Source organism: Rhea pennata, chromosome 16 (assembly GCF_028389875.1).
Source record: "Rhea pennata isolate bPtePen1 chromosome 16, bPtePen1.pri, whole genome shotgun sequence".
NCBI classification, from domain to species: Eukaryota; Metazoa; Chordata; class Aves; order Rheiformes; family Rheidae; genus Rhea; species Rhea pennata.
In genome coordinates this window covers 516,762-530,902 of record NC_084678.1, presented here as the reverse complement: position 1 = coordinate 530,902, position 14,141 = coordinate 516,762, and the positions used below count along the sequence as shown (strand labels likewise).

At 50.2% G+C, this 14,141-nt stretch overlaps 1 protein-coding gene across 13 annotated transcripts in view; it reads right to left on the bottom strand.

Annotated features, from left to right (window-relative positions):
* EPB41L1 (erythrocyte membrane protein band 4.1 like 1) overlaps nucleotides 1-14,141 on the bottom strand; it is a 106,454-nt gene that overhangs the window by 46,143 nt on the left and 46,170 nt on the right. Inside the window, exons 1-2 of one of the 13 annotated variants that reach the window (XM_062589050.1) lie at nucleotides 4,370-4,412; nucleotides 3,828-4,136 (exon numbers count right to left, since the gene is read on the bottom strand). The exons of the other annotated variants lie outside the window; for them this stretch is intronic. The gene's annotated coding sequence lies outside the window, so the exon portion shown is untranslated. Of the gene's footprint in view, nucleotides 1-3,827; nucleotides 4,137-4,369; nucleotides 4,413-14,141 lie in introns of those variants that run through there. 13 annotated transcript variants of the gene reach the window in all.

The window sequence follows — 14,141 nt, the reverse complement described above, 5'->3', positions numbered from 1 at the left end:
CCCCCACACAGCATGCTCCTGCATGGGACCCTGACACCAGTTATGAGGAGGGCTGGATCTTCTGGGTTCACTGCTCCAAGGGAAAAGTGTCACTGATGACAAGAAGCAGGTTGCCACCATCTCTGCAGACCAGCACTCAGCAGTGCTGCAACAGGGATGACTCACAGGCTTTTCCAGTAGGTTCCACTGTCAAGCACCTCTGGGACCGCAGATCCTCCTTCAAGACAGGAATATGCTATTCTGGGTACTAAATCTTCTGCCTCTTCCAGTTCTCTAAAATCAACATCTCTCTAACTCCTCAACCAGTCTCTCTCTCCATGGTCCAGCTGCTGTTTACTTGCAAAGTCCTTCCCAGCACTACCTCAGTTGGTTCCAATCTCTACTCTCCCATACTTTGCTCCAGGCTCTCTCTGGCCATCAGCAGTCCCCACCTCTCCTAGCCTCTCTCTTCTGCTTTCAAGCTCTTGTGCTGAGGCAAACAGCATCCTGGGCCTCAGCTGGTGAAACCTGAAGGATCCCCAGATCTTGTTCCTGATCTCTTCTCTACTCAAGGCCACAATAGCTTGCAGAAGTGCTCGCTGAATGACTCCTCAGCAGGATGCAGAATGCCAAGAACAAACGGGATTTGGCCTCCAGCAAGTCACCTGTGATTTCAGATTTCTCAGAGCTTACACCACTCAACCAACTACAGTTCTTGACTAAATCAAGATCCCAGATGAACGACTCATCAATACAGAGGAATTGTTCTCACCACCATCCCACAGAGGACTTTTCCCCCTTCAAGGGGACAAAACAGCTATTTCCCCAAATATTATGCTCAGAAATGCCTGGCTCACTTCCACTGAAACCTGACAAAAAAAAAAATCAGCTAGGCAAATTTCAGGTCAAATGGCTGGAACCTGTCAGAGCTCTAAGCCACTGAAAACAGACACGTCAAAAAAGCAACTATTAAGGAAGCCTTAAAAAGACTATAGGCAGACCTGCTTGAAATACCTATAAACTCTTCCTGTATCTTCCTCACTGCTTTTCTTTTCCAGAGTGTTTTCCTCTTCACCCCCTTCAAGCTGGTGTCAGGATTCACAGGTTCCCCCAGACACTCTGCCCCCACACTTCCCCCAGCAGATTCTCAGCTCTGCAGCAGCGTAGCTGTTTCCCTCCCAAAGCCCTTCCTTCCCTGCCTCCCCACAACAGCATTTTACCCAAGCCTGCTTGCTGCTTCTACCACCACTCAGTCCTCACTGCCTTTGTTTTTAAGGGCAATTCTTCACTTTGCTGAGCTTTCCCCTTTGCTCTTAGGCTCTTCTTTCTTCCTCACACTCTCTTCTGAGGATGCCTGCCCATTCCCTAGTTGGGGTAGGAGGTTCCCCCCACTATTTCAGAAGCACCACAAACACACACACGCACACACACATATCCCTCCCTGCAAAGCTGGGAAAGTCTACTGAAGATCTGAACTTGCCAGTCCAAAACATGAGAAAAAGTGGGTTATTTTCTCCTCAGGTCCTGCAGGCCTCCACAAGGTCTAGTGCAACAGTCGTGCTTAGAGCTGTGCAAACACCAAATGGTGCCTTTTTCCCTTGCCATCACATGTGGCAGCTTCCAAGGGCCCCAGTTGCTCCTGCTGGCAAAGCTTACTAGCCCCATTGTGGGACAGACCACTGTGGCTGCAATCAGGACATGTCCTGACCATGACGCAGCTACCACAACGTTGAGCAGAGTTGGCAGAGTGCCCCTCAGATGAACATGTGGATGAACAGTGGCTACAAGAGACCACGCAGAGGGTCAAGCTGCTTTCCAAATCTCTCTGAAACAACCTACAACTTCCCAGAGCCAGGGGATAGCCCTCCAAGAAGCACCAATGAGTTTGCAAGGCCACCCCAGCACTCAGCACTGTTATGCTGATCTGCAGGCAGGCCACAGTCTTGGGACAGGGGCTGAGCTAAGAGAGGACAGGCAGGGCAAGGAACAGAGGCAGCATGCAGCATTGCCTTGTAGCCATCCTAGAAACACCAGTGAGGAACACTGAGCGAAAAACATGCTCAACCACCCCAGCTGAAAGTCCAAGACATCCTCCAGAGAAGTATAAAAGGAGAATGACGAAAGAGGTCTTCAGGCCCCTGGCACAGGCACCAAACTGTCTCATAACTCCCATCCCCTGGCACTGGGGATAGTGGGACACTTGTAAATGCCACAAGTCCCATTTGACACAAGTTCCACATTCTGCACCACAGCAGGCTGCTGAAAGAGTTGTGTCTACAGGAAACAAGCCCTCTCTCAGCCCACAGCTCTGCTGAGGACCTTGCAGCAAGGCCAAAAAAGTAAAAACCTGCCCTGCTCGTGGCGGGGCAGGGGGTGGGAGACAAAAATGTAAGGTGTCCCCAGCTCCAGGAGACTGGATATAGCTCCTCCTTATGCAGGGCTGGCAGGAAGCAGAAGGCAGAGAGCAGAACACTGGTGCCCAGAAGGAAAATTGCCCATCATCTCCCCCAAAACCCAAGCTCTAGGACCTGCATCACACCCAGGCTAATGCTCCACTGTGCTGGGCCAGATGCCGCAACTGCCTATAGGGAGACAGACAGGACCACCCAATCCCCCCAAACCACTCCAGGCAGCCTGCTCTGCCAGAAAGTATCCCATACATTTGCCCTCTCCACAGCCGGACAGTTCCTACCTTGGTGAAAGCTCCCAGGCCCCATGTCTAAAGCGTGGCTCTCCTCCGCCAGACTGCTGCTGCATGTACAAGGCACTGCTTTCTGCAGAGCAGCCTCTTCTTTAACTTGAACACCCCCGCACATTGATTGATGCGTACTGCAGCCGCAGCGGAGCTGGGAACTGGGCTCCCTTCCCGCTCCACTGCGCTGGGCTCTCTGCACGGCCCCCTCCAGCCAAGCACCCCATCTTGTGCCACAGGAGCTTTTGCAAGCCAGCTCTCACCTCGCAGGGAGCACTGCACCCAAATCGCATCCCCCCCTGCATGGAAGGGATCCCTTTGTGTGGAAGATCATTTCAGCCCATTTCGCCTCCCTCCCAGCGCTCAGTCTCTGTTGCCTGTAAACGTCTGACTCATCCTGGGTCAGGCAGCAGAGAATAGGCGCAGCCTGCAATCTTTCCCCGAATCCTTCCTTGCTGCATACACCAGCAGGGAAGAAGCTTTGCTCCTCAGCCTCAGCGCTGGCTTTTCAGCAAGGAGCTGAATCCATTATCCATTTTCATCCCAAATTAATCTGGCACCTCTCTGCCTAACCTAGATTCCTTAAACAGGTCCCAAGGCAGAACACACTGAGCTGACTCTGAAACACGCAGTCCAAATAGCCCAGTTGTACTAGCTGAACACACATCAGTGGTGAGACATATTGACAGTGAGAGCTGAATACAAGCTCTTTTATTAAAACTATCCATGCTGAAGTGTGGTCCTCACGGAGCAGAGCATGACACCCAGCCTACCTCTACTTAAAGGATGCTCCTTATGCCCCCTTGGCATGTGGGAGGAACAACAACTCAGAGTAAACACCAGGGCTGGTTGCTTCACAAGTCTCTAAGTAGGTATAGAGTAAGTGGTACCCCAATAATACAGCAGCACAAAGTGTCCAAGAGAGTATCTGTAACACACAGCACTAAGTGCTGAGGGCAGAACACAGCAGGCTGTAATACTGCCAGAGCAGAGGGACGGATGCTGCCTGCAGCAAGCAGTGGGAAAATCCAGAGCACAGGCAGTGCTGCTGCAGGACAGCAGAGGTGCTAGCCCAGCATCTGCCCACTGGGCAGCCATCAGGTGAGTGGGCACTGCGGAGCAGCAGCCAAGGATACACCGGCCCTACAGTGCTCACCCCTCCATAGGCAACGGGCTGCTCCAAAATCACCGGGCAGGTTCCACTCCAAAGGCAGTCACCTCTCAGTCACAGCTCCTCCATGTGTCACTTTTTTGCTCTTATGTCCTTCCAGCCCTGGGGCTGCCCGTGGTTTGGCAGGACCAGTGTGGTGGATGGGCAGTCTGAGAGCAGGGATGGAATAATATTTTCGCTGAACCCAAAGGAGCCAGCCACATAACCAGCGAGGAAAAGCAGTGCTTAAGTAGTACCCATCAGTTAGGACAAGTGCTGGTGAAAGCTTCAAACCACTTCGAGACAACAGAAATCCTATGTAAAAAAAGAAAAAAAAAAGTAATTGAAAAGTAGTCTATAGATGAGCTGCCAGCAGACTCCCTGTCCTCAGGGTGCTGGCACCCATTGATATGGTCCACTCAAGCAGAGCATGACTGAGAAGTTTGCAGAGAGAGAAAACCCCACCCAGCCCTGAACTGCCTGGTTGCTCACCAATTTGAGCTCCCCAAACGCTCCTCACTGCTTTGTGTCCAATGCTAACAACTCACCAGGCATCAGGACCATGTGCTCCCCTTCCTGCAAATTTCAGCCCTAGGGAAACAAACAGGAGACAGGTCTGAGAGCCCCTGAGCCAGGCAGAGGGGGGCATATCGGAGAGAAGTACAATGGTAAAGATCACCACCACCATCACGAGCAGTTTTTTGTAGCTTTCTGAAGGGACAAGGAAAGCACTGAATGCTTTGGTGGGGCTAAAAAGGCATGGACAACACTTCCAGTCTACAGTGAACCCCCTACCTGAGGCAGTACAGTCCTATACGGATACCAAGACAAACATAACTCCATGGTGCACAGATGTGGATCTCTGTGTTACATAGAGCATGCAATATGCAGGCTCTCCTCCAAAAAAGGCTAGTGAGAACGGAGCTAATTTCTACTGTGAATGCTCCGTATGACAGAGTTTGCCTCTTTGTTTTCTTATCAGGAGAGCAACGTGGCTCTGCAATCTGCAGCAATTACCCAACACTGCCTGCTGAGATTTTCATAACCTCTGGCTCACAGGCTGGGCCCTGCTCACCTGTAGAGCGAGCACAGAGCGAACGCCCTTCAGAGCCCTGCTTAGTCATCAGGATTTCCGGCACAGCTGGCAGCGTGGCAGCTCAGCAGCACAGCAAGTGCCATTTCACAGCCCGTCAGCAAATGTCCGGCTCCTGTTATCCCCAGCTGGCGAGCGTCGTGCTGAATCGAGGCACCATTCAGCCCAGCCTAGCGCGCGCAGTGCTGACAGGCAACGATTTCAACCTTGTGCAGGGACTCCTGTGCACTGTCATCAGCGGAAGACAGCGAGGAAAATAGTGACTTTCCACCCAAAACATGTCATGCCACCCAGGGGATCCAGCCATGAGCACACGAGGATCCTGGCTGATGGAAATGTAGAAACCTGGGAAGGGGGAGGGCCACCCTTGCCACACACAGTTAGGACATCTCCAAATGAAGCCACAGAAAGAGCTCCAGAAGTTTGTACGCCAGATGGACTACCACAGGCCAGGGTTAAAGTTCCTGCAAAAAGCTCTGGGATTTTAGTGACCTGAAAGTGGAAAGAGAATAGTTACAGACAGCTATAAACTGGAGAAGGGCTCAGCAGGAAATACAGTCTACCAAGTCTTCTCCCCAAAACCAACAAAACACATAGAGACAGAGCACAGTCCAAGTTCCAATCCTACAAATAGCGAGTTCTCTTCTTCCAAAATCCATGCTCACCCTTTTGAGTTCTAATTTAACACCCTGATCTCAGCAGAAGAGTTCTCACAGGTTTAACTGGCATACAGATTAGGCTCACAGCTGTCCCAAGCTCCAGCTACAAAGGTAGAGAAGCCAGACAGGCACGAATATCCACAGCTCTTGTGGGACAGGCACTGCTATGTACACATGGGGATCACAGGTCAGATGGCACCAGAAATGAGTAGCCCAAGAAATGAATAGCATTTTCAGCCTTGAACATCATCTCATCCTTACCCCCTCCTCTGCCAGTGCAGAGGCTGCAGACCATCAACACTCAGCAACATTGCTTCTGCAGTAAGAGGCTTGCAAGGGGACCAGAGATGCTCCTTCTCTCCAGGACAGCATCATCCCAAGTGTCTCTCTCATCCCACTGAATGCAGGTAGGACATGCCAGACAAGCCTCCTTCCTTTGTCCTTCAGGAAGGTAGACACACATCAGACCCTTACTCCACAGTCACTGCCTGAAGCTGCCATCTGCAACACCTCCTAGAGAAGACTCTCTAGAGGCAGCCTAGTTTTTCCCTAGTTGTGTCAGTGGGCTGATACAAGTGATTTCTTTTTCCTGCAAATCTTGCAGGATGGAGCTCTCGCTACCGACTGGACAGCTCTATTCACAAGGGAGCTCTCCCACAGCAATCAAATCCGATGTTACCCATATCCTTGCACTCACAACTGCAGAACTACCTGAGTTGTTAACAGGAGCATCTGGTGGTAGTTCTCAAGGGCTAGACACCATGCAGTACCCTGTCTGTCTGCCAGTCCTCCCAGGAAAGAGTGCCTGCTCACTGACTCAATGAGGCCTTTGCAAGGAGCCCTGAGGAAATCTGCCACCTTGCAGGTCCCAAACATGGAAAAATGTGGAGAAAAATGATGCACAAAGGAAATGAGTTCCTTGATGATCACAGCCAAAGTTCTCTTACAGCCCCAGGTCCCTAGTACCTGGCCATGACTTCAGAACCTCCCTATAATAGATGTGGGACCAGGGGAAAAAAAAGGAGCTGAAGGGACATACAGACAGGAAGAGAAGATGTAGAAAGCAGAGGAAAGAATCAAAAAAGGCCTGAAAGAGGAAACAAAATACAGCTGTGAAAATGAGGAAAAAAGGCAGAATTTAAGGCAGACAAAGGTGCTGAGTCTATAACCCCAGCTCAAATTGGATGCGACTCATGATGGGAAAGACCTAATTTATTATGTTGTGCATAACCCCCATGCCATGGCTCAGTCAAACTCACCCGCACATCAGGACTGCTGTGCAGAGAATAAGGGAGCTTGCAGTTGCTACTTCTACGCAACACTATGCCCACTGCCCATGTCTTTGCATCCTCAGAAGAATCAAATAGGTCTGGGGCAGGCAAGCAAGTCAGTCAATCAATAGCCATTAGACATACCGTCTGATCATCCCTTAACCACATGAAACATCCTTCTGTTGGCCTTCTGGGGCAGCCTGGAAAAAAAACTAACAGAAATGATCTTACTTCAGTGCCTGGCAAGAAACAGTGAACCCAACCCAAGACAGGAAAGGGTATGGGATTCTCAGGGTGTCTGCCTGGAAGGGACCAGTTGGGCCCACAGTCCAGCAGCCCAGAACACTGACAGCGATGGAGACATAAGCCAGGAGCAGGCATCAAACAGCTGCTGCCTCTCTCCGCCTTAAACACGGGGACCAGATTACTCTATTCAGCTGGACACTCAAGACTAGCAGTAAGACACTCCAAAACCTGGACCTTACAGAAAGACAGAACTCCTTAAATGCCCTACAATGGTGAGGAGTGGACCAGGGGAAAGGACCAGCTCTAGTCGTATGCTACGTAGAAGGCAAAGCCCTTGCTAGCCTGCCTTCATAAGACTCCTCTTCTTCGTCCCCAAAAACTGTAACTAGTTAGACCTGAGAGGATGTACAAGGCATACAAGAGACTTCAAGAGCATCAGAGTTTGAACTGGGTCCTACTGGTCACCTTGGCATCAGTGCCTATGCTGCTCACAAATCAAGGAGTTTCAGGCACAACTACAAAGTGGTGGGCTTCCAAACTGGACACATTTGCAAGGAGCTCTGTCACACCTATATCTCAGCTAGCACAGCACGCCCATCAATGTTCAAGGACAGCCAGCATTGCACAAGTTCAGGCCTCCCATTCAGAGGCAGAGCTCTACAGCACAAGCCCTCAAAGAGGAGGAGGAGGTAGCTGTCTCCAGGGGAGCCTCCATACCCCTACTCCAAGCCATGTTTGGGGGATGCAGCAAAGGGGAACTATACTCCGAAGACATGGCCACAATAGCCCACAAGAGGAAAGCTCCTTCTCTCCTGGGGTTGGCATCAAGCTCGCTGAAGGAGAGGATGACCGAGGCTTGCTATTTGCCCTTGTGGGCAGGACATCACAAGCTCTGGGAGGGTGAATGCAAGCAAAGCACAAGATATAGGCAGAAACATGCCTCTTACTGGACAAGCAGCTGGGCCAGAAAATGGATACGACTGGGATTTTTACACCTTTCAGTGTCAAACATCTAAATATCTGCATTGAAGTTGCAAAAGGGAGAGAGATAGTAGAGATCTGGGGTAGAAATGAGACACCAAAAGAACAGATCTGGACAACAGGGCAGCTGGAGGATAGGCCTCTGGGGTGGCAGAGAGACTGGGGAGTGGAGGCTGTGCTGAGTATTAGCGGAGGGGCAGGAAGGGAGCCCAGCTCCAACTGCCTCCACTGCCTTGACAGCCTGTTAGACCCATCACACGTGAACTGGGATCTGAGAAAGGCTGAGCCTTTTCCAAGGGCAGGACTGCCCAACTTCTCAGCTGTTACTCACAAGAGGAACAGGGAGTGTGACTTTTTCAAATAGTAAACAGAAAAGAAAAAAACCTACTTAGCAGGTTTGCTTCCATCCAGACAGGACATGCCTACTGAAGGAGGCTCAAAGGCCTTCATCAACACCATCCCTGCTGCACTCCCCAAGTGATATGGACCACAAGGTTGGGATAGCCCCAAAGAGTTTTACCACCATTAATCCCCAGGACTGCTGCTGGGAGAGGCAGGAGCAGTGGGAGAAATGAGTTCCCCCTGGGCCAATGCATGAGGCCTGTTCTTGAGAACTGCCCCTGTCAGGATGGGTACAGCAGAATGTGCAAGCACTACCATGTTCACCACAGCAACACATAGGCACTTTAGGACTGCTATTGAACCAGTCCTGCCAGTCACTACATGCCAGTCTCCAGGATTATTATCAGGTTTTTGGCTTAGGCTTTTTTGTTGTTGTTGCAAACTCATCTGTTTAACCATCCCTAAAAAAGAATCATAAACAGCATAGCCATAAGCATCACATTCAGAGGTGCTGGATGAGGGACATGTTGCAGGATCAGCACAAAGGATGTACGCAGTGGTTAGAAGAGCCCTGACAGATTATTACATTGCTCATGAGTGATAACACCTAACCCAAAGGACAAAGGACAGTCAAAAGGACATTCACCCCTGTAATGCCAAGATATGAGGCAGTTCCTGCTCTCCAGCAATGCTCAAGGAGCTCAGGGCTCACTCAGAGACAATCTCAACTTGGGGTAGCGCAGGAAAAGATGACTGCTCAGAAGAGGCCATTTGCCAAATGGTGCAGGAACTTTTCCTCAGGAGAGGACCAAAGTCACAACAGTGGTGGAAGAGAGCACATGCTGACTGGAGCAGGGGGAAGCTGCCCATGGACAAGCTCTCCAGCTTATAACTCTCAGAAGAGGCAGTTGGTCCTGTCAGGTGTCATAGGCCTGACCAGTGTGGCACATTTTTCCTGTTAAAAACAGAAGGAATGCTAAACTGCTGGCAGAGTTTGAGACACCTCCAAGTGCAGAGTCTGGGCCAGCAAAAAGACAGTAGCAAGGTTAATATCCCACAACTGAAGCCTTCCTAACTCTGTCCGAGTTCCACAACATCTCACCAGACTCACTGAGAACTCAGCTAACCATGGGCCTTCTCATGGAGATGTAATCCATAGGCTAGGCCCAAGGCAGCACCTCCTCAACCACTAAAACACCAAAATCCCTCACAGACCTCCCAGTGGGAAGGGAACAACCTAGAGACCCAACTAGCCTCAGGGGTGCAGTGGTGCTGCTCAGAGCACACACAGCCCTATGCCACATCAGTTTTGAGCTGGCTTGCTGGCCGGTCTGCCCTTGCTTTTAATGGCTCTGCTGATCCCACTGAACTGCAGCCCAATTTTCTCACATCCTTGTGATCATAACCAACGCAGGAGATGATCATTGGCATTCTCTGTTGCAACCAGAAGTGCTGTTCAGTGACTCAGATACTCTGAAACATGGCCAGCTCCCTCTGACCAGTATAGGAAGCATGTCAATTCTTAGAAGGGGTCATGGCTAAATTTGGGGTTAGGTTTAGTTCATCAACATGCTAAGTCCTTAAATCCTAATAGGAACATCTTCAGTCAGAGAAGTCTGGATAGCAGCAGCATATTGCTCTTTCTGGAAGCTCAAAGACCACTGGTGGGAGGCAGATGGGCAGCAGACTTTGCTCTCCTCGCACCCCTAGATAAGGCTTACAAACTGGCTGGAGACCATCAGTTTGGAGGCACTTATAAATCAGGAGAAGATCTGTATGTATGTACAACAGTTTCTGCTGCACGGAGTGATTTTATCTACAAGCTTGATTCAAGGTTTCCTTCAATCCCAAACAAAGCCTTCATCAGAACATTCCTGATTAATCTGGTAGAAATTAATGTTCTGAGGATGTGAAGAAAGGTAAAGACAAGGGGTGGTAAAGATGACCATTCCCCAGAAAATTCTGATGAACCAACTGAAAAACTTAATACAAACTTGCATTTTACAAAATAAGTATATTTTGATGAAAACTAATAAAAGCAACATTCTTTATGTAAGGAAGGCTTTCAGAGGATGACCTTCTGCATTTCTCACAAGGTCCATGCCTCTGAGTAGGGCTGTATCTCCCTTGCTAGAGAGAAGAGCTGGGGTACAGCCCTTGATGATCCCAGGGCTACTGCTGCACCTTTCAGCCAGCTGCAAAACCATCCATGTTCCTGCAGAAACACTGCCAGTGGCAGGGTAGTGCTCCCCACCTCCCTGCCTTCTGTCTTGGAGGAGCAATACAGGCCTGCAAGACAGGGTTCATCCCGCAGCCTTCCTCCTACCCAGAGCCTGCGTTCAGTTGTTGAACTGAAACTGACCACCACACAGACAGGCATAGAGGTATATGCACAGGAAAAAATAAGACATTAATCCTCAAAGTGCTTTAAAAGACAGATGAGCGCTAGTTGTCATTTGTAACTCCTAGTGATTGCTGCTCACACCACATGTGGCACTTGCAGGCTGAAAGACATCATCAAGTCTTACCACTTCAGACATCAGTTCCTGTCTCTTGCTCATAACATCTTACAGAATCACGCAGCAGTTGAGGTTGGAAGGGACATTTAGAGATCATCTTGTCCAATGTCCCTGCTCAAGCATGGTCACCTAGAGCAGGCCGCCCAGAACCCTTGAGGGTTTATCTCTGCCTGAGTTGAGGCAGTTCTGAAGTTTTTCTAGAAGGAAAACCAACTCTGACTTAGAGATGATTCAAAAGTCAAGGTAAATAAATGAACTGCTGTTTGGAGCTATGTAGGGTGAAAAGTCAGGGATCATCTCACTCTTGTCTCCCTCCATAGTCATCCCCAATTCAAAGCTACTCCTTCTGCAGGAAGGAATGTTCAGGGAGAAAGAGAAAGGGAGCCTGGGATCAAAATCCTGTCCTACCAGCAACAAAATCCAAAAGCCCTTTGCCTCTCTCATACCTGGCTGTGGGCCAGCTCAAATCTACAAGCACAACAGCTCTGATTTTTTTTTTTAACTAGGCTTTTCCCCCAGCTTTCTCCCAATTACAGCTGCTGGAAGCAAACAGGCAGGGCTTCCAGATCCTACTGCATGGAGAACAAACCAGATGTTGCAATCATTGCGCACACAGAGAGAGCCCACAGGGACCTGTGTCCCCACTGCCTACTACACATGCACAAACCACTATGTGGAAACAGGCACATGCTGCCTAGTTGCTCACACAGAACTACCTACATGCACCTTACCCCACAGCAATAACCAAAACTAGTGCCTGATACGCATACCTCAAGGGTCTTCACTGTGCACAAGGGGACACCTACACACACATCACCCCACAGCAAGACCTGCACCCGCTGTCTCATACATGGTCCCCGAGGATGAACAGCACAAACACTACCTAGCACAGGCACAACCAACACCTCTACCTTCTCTCTACACACCACCAGGATAAAAAACATCCTAGCATAAACACTTCCATTTTCTCAATAGGCAAGGTACATCTATGTGAACACCATGCACTGTGTGCCTTAGCTAAAAGAGCAAGGTCTGCCCTGACCCCATTAATGCTGCTTATGCTTGCTCATACCAACCACAGAACGTGCCAGCAGTCCAAACACAGGCTGGATTTGCCCAAGCCCAGCAAGCACTGGCGAATGAAGAGAAGGCAGTGCTCTTAAAAGGGTCCAAGGGCTGGGCCAGGGACACTGCCAGAGCCCAGCTCATCCAGGTACATGGCTGGGACCTCAGTACTGGGGCAGCTCAGGAATGTTATTTCTTCCAAACTGATACTCTTCCAACTGTGAGGAACTAATGTTTGGAAAATGGGAACAACCGCATCTCTGTGGAAGAGCCAGCCTCCCCGCCACGGCCTCCCACGAACTCTGCACCACAGCGTGGCGGTTCCCATGGCCCCAACTCCAACGCTGCTGCTGGAAGCAACGTGGGCTCCTGCCTGCTCTTGGTCATCACTTCTGCTTCTGAACAGGGGCTCACAGCCTGGTCCAGAGCCCCTAGGGTTATTTGCACAGCACGGCTGCAAGGGGAGCTGTGCTGATTTACCAGGATCACTTCAGCATTGCACTGCTGGCAGAGAGGGGGAAGAGGAGAGATGTGCTGGCAGAGATTTATACAAACATACATTCTGCTCCAGTTCTTTTGAAAGAGATTGGGTACCATGTCCCTATTGATGACAATGGGTCAAAAGGCTATTGGAACCCTAAAAATATCCCAGAGCATCACCAAAAAAAGAATAAATAGCAGGAGAGAAGCATGTGAAGGAAGCAGCGCACCCTGCTCACCTCTGCACTCAGCATTCCACTAAAAACAAACCCAATTTGAGGCACCAGACAAGGACAGTGCAGCTAGATGAGGATGAGCAATTAAAAACAAGGGGTTAAGCAGAAAGAGTGGGAGCAATCCAGAAAGCAGTCTATCCACAGGTGAAAACCCACAGATTGAATGGAGGAGTAGACTTGCAAAAGAGAAGAACAGTCTTGTGCAGAGCACAGAAACAACCTCCCAAATCCCCATGGGGCTGTCAGAGCCAACTCTCCATGGAAATGGCTTCTTGGGCTGCCACACAGAAGGGGCCACACACCCTCTGAATGCTCCCAGACACAGAAGAAAAGAGGTTTTAGCAGGAGAGTTGGCCTCTTTTCAAAGTAAGGACAGCTCTGAGGCCTCAGAAAAGTTCAGGCCTTGCAGGCAATTATCAAAGATAAGAGACAAATGTTTTAAAGGACAGAACACAAGGAAGAAAGGATAACAGAGTGTGGGGAGGAGAAAGGGAAAGTTAGCTCAGCGTCACTGCAGGGTGGGAGAACAACATATGTGCTTTCTGCAGCTCATCGGCCGTGACCTTCTCCACAGGGAACACCACAGCCAGTGGAAAACAGCAGGGACTCAGGGCATGTGGGCAGATCTGGGGCTAATGAGAAAAACAAAGAGGCCCAGCTCATCAGCTGGAGCAGAGGAGAACATGCTTTGGTCTTGCTGCAGCACTGCAACTACCCTGATGTGCCTGACAGGATATTGCACCTAGGAGACCTTGGCTATTTGGTGCACCTGAACTCATCCCACCTAGTGCTGCCAGCAGCCTGCATCAAAAGCAGGCACTGCAGTCCTGCCCACCTCTTGCCACTCAAGATGGCAGAATATGCTGCGCCTGCTGGGTCGGTGTGGTGCTCAGGCCATCGTGTTGCGATCATTACTGCTGGATCCATGCACACTCAGGTCACTGAGCAGTCCAAATTGAATGATGAGCGGGTGGCTGCATTTTTGGCTGACCCAACATAGCACACAATCCACCCTGTGTTGAGCCTATGTTCTGTGCCAGCTGCAAGGCAACTGGCAGCACTGATGTCAGCCCAAAGCTGGCAGAGACAAGCTTCACCCTCCAACTTCTCTAAATTAACCTTGCGAACAGCATAGGGCATTTACACCAGGGCAGCACCTCACGTTGTGCACTCCAAGCCTGGCAACCTTGAAGCTGTAGTTGAGATGGACACCAAGCTCACTATACTGGCTCAGGGAGGCAAGCGCTGAACAGATTCCTCCAGAGCATCCTGCAGCCCAACCCCTGGCTTCCAGCCCAATGCTGAGGAAGAAGCATCAGGAGGCAGCTGTTGCAGAGCACACAGCAAGAAAAGACCAGCCCTGCATCCCAGCACCCTACATAAGGCCTTATGGACAAGAGCTAAGGGCCAGGCATCTCCTAACATCCA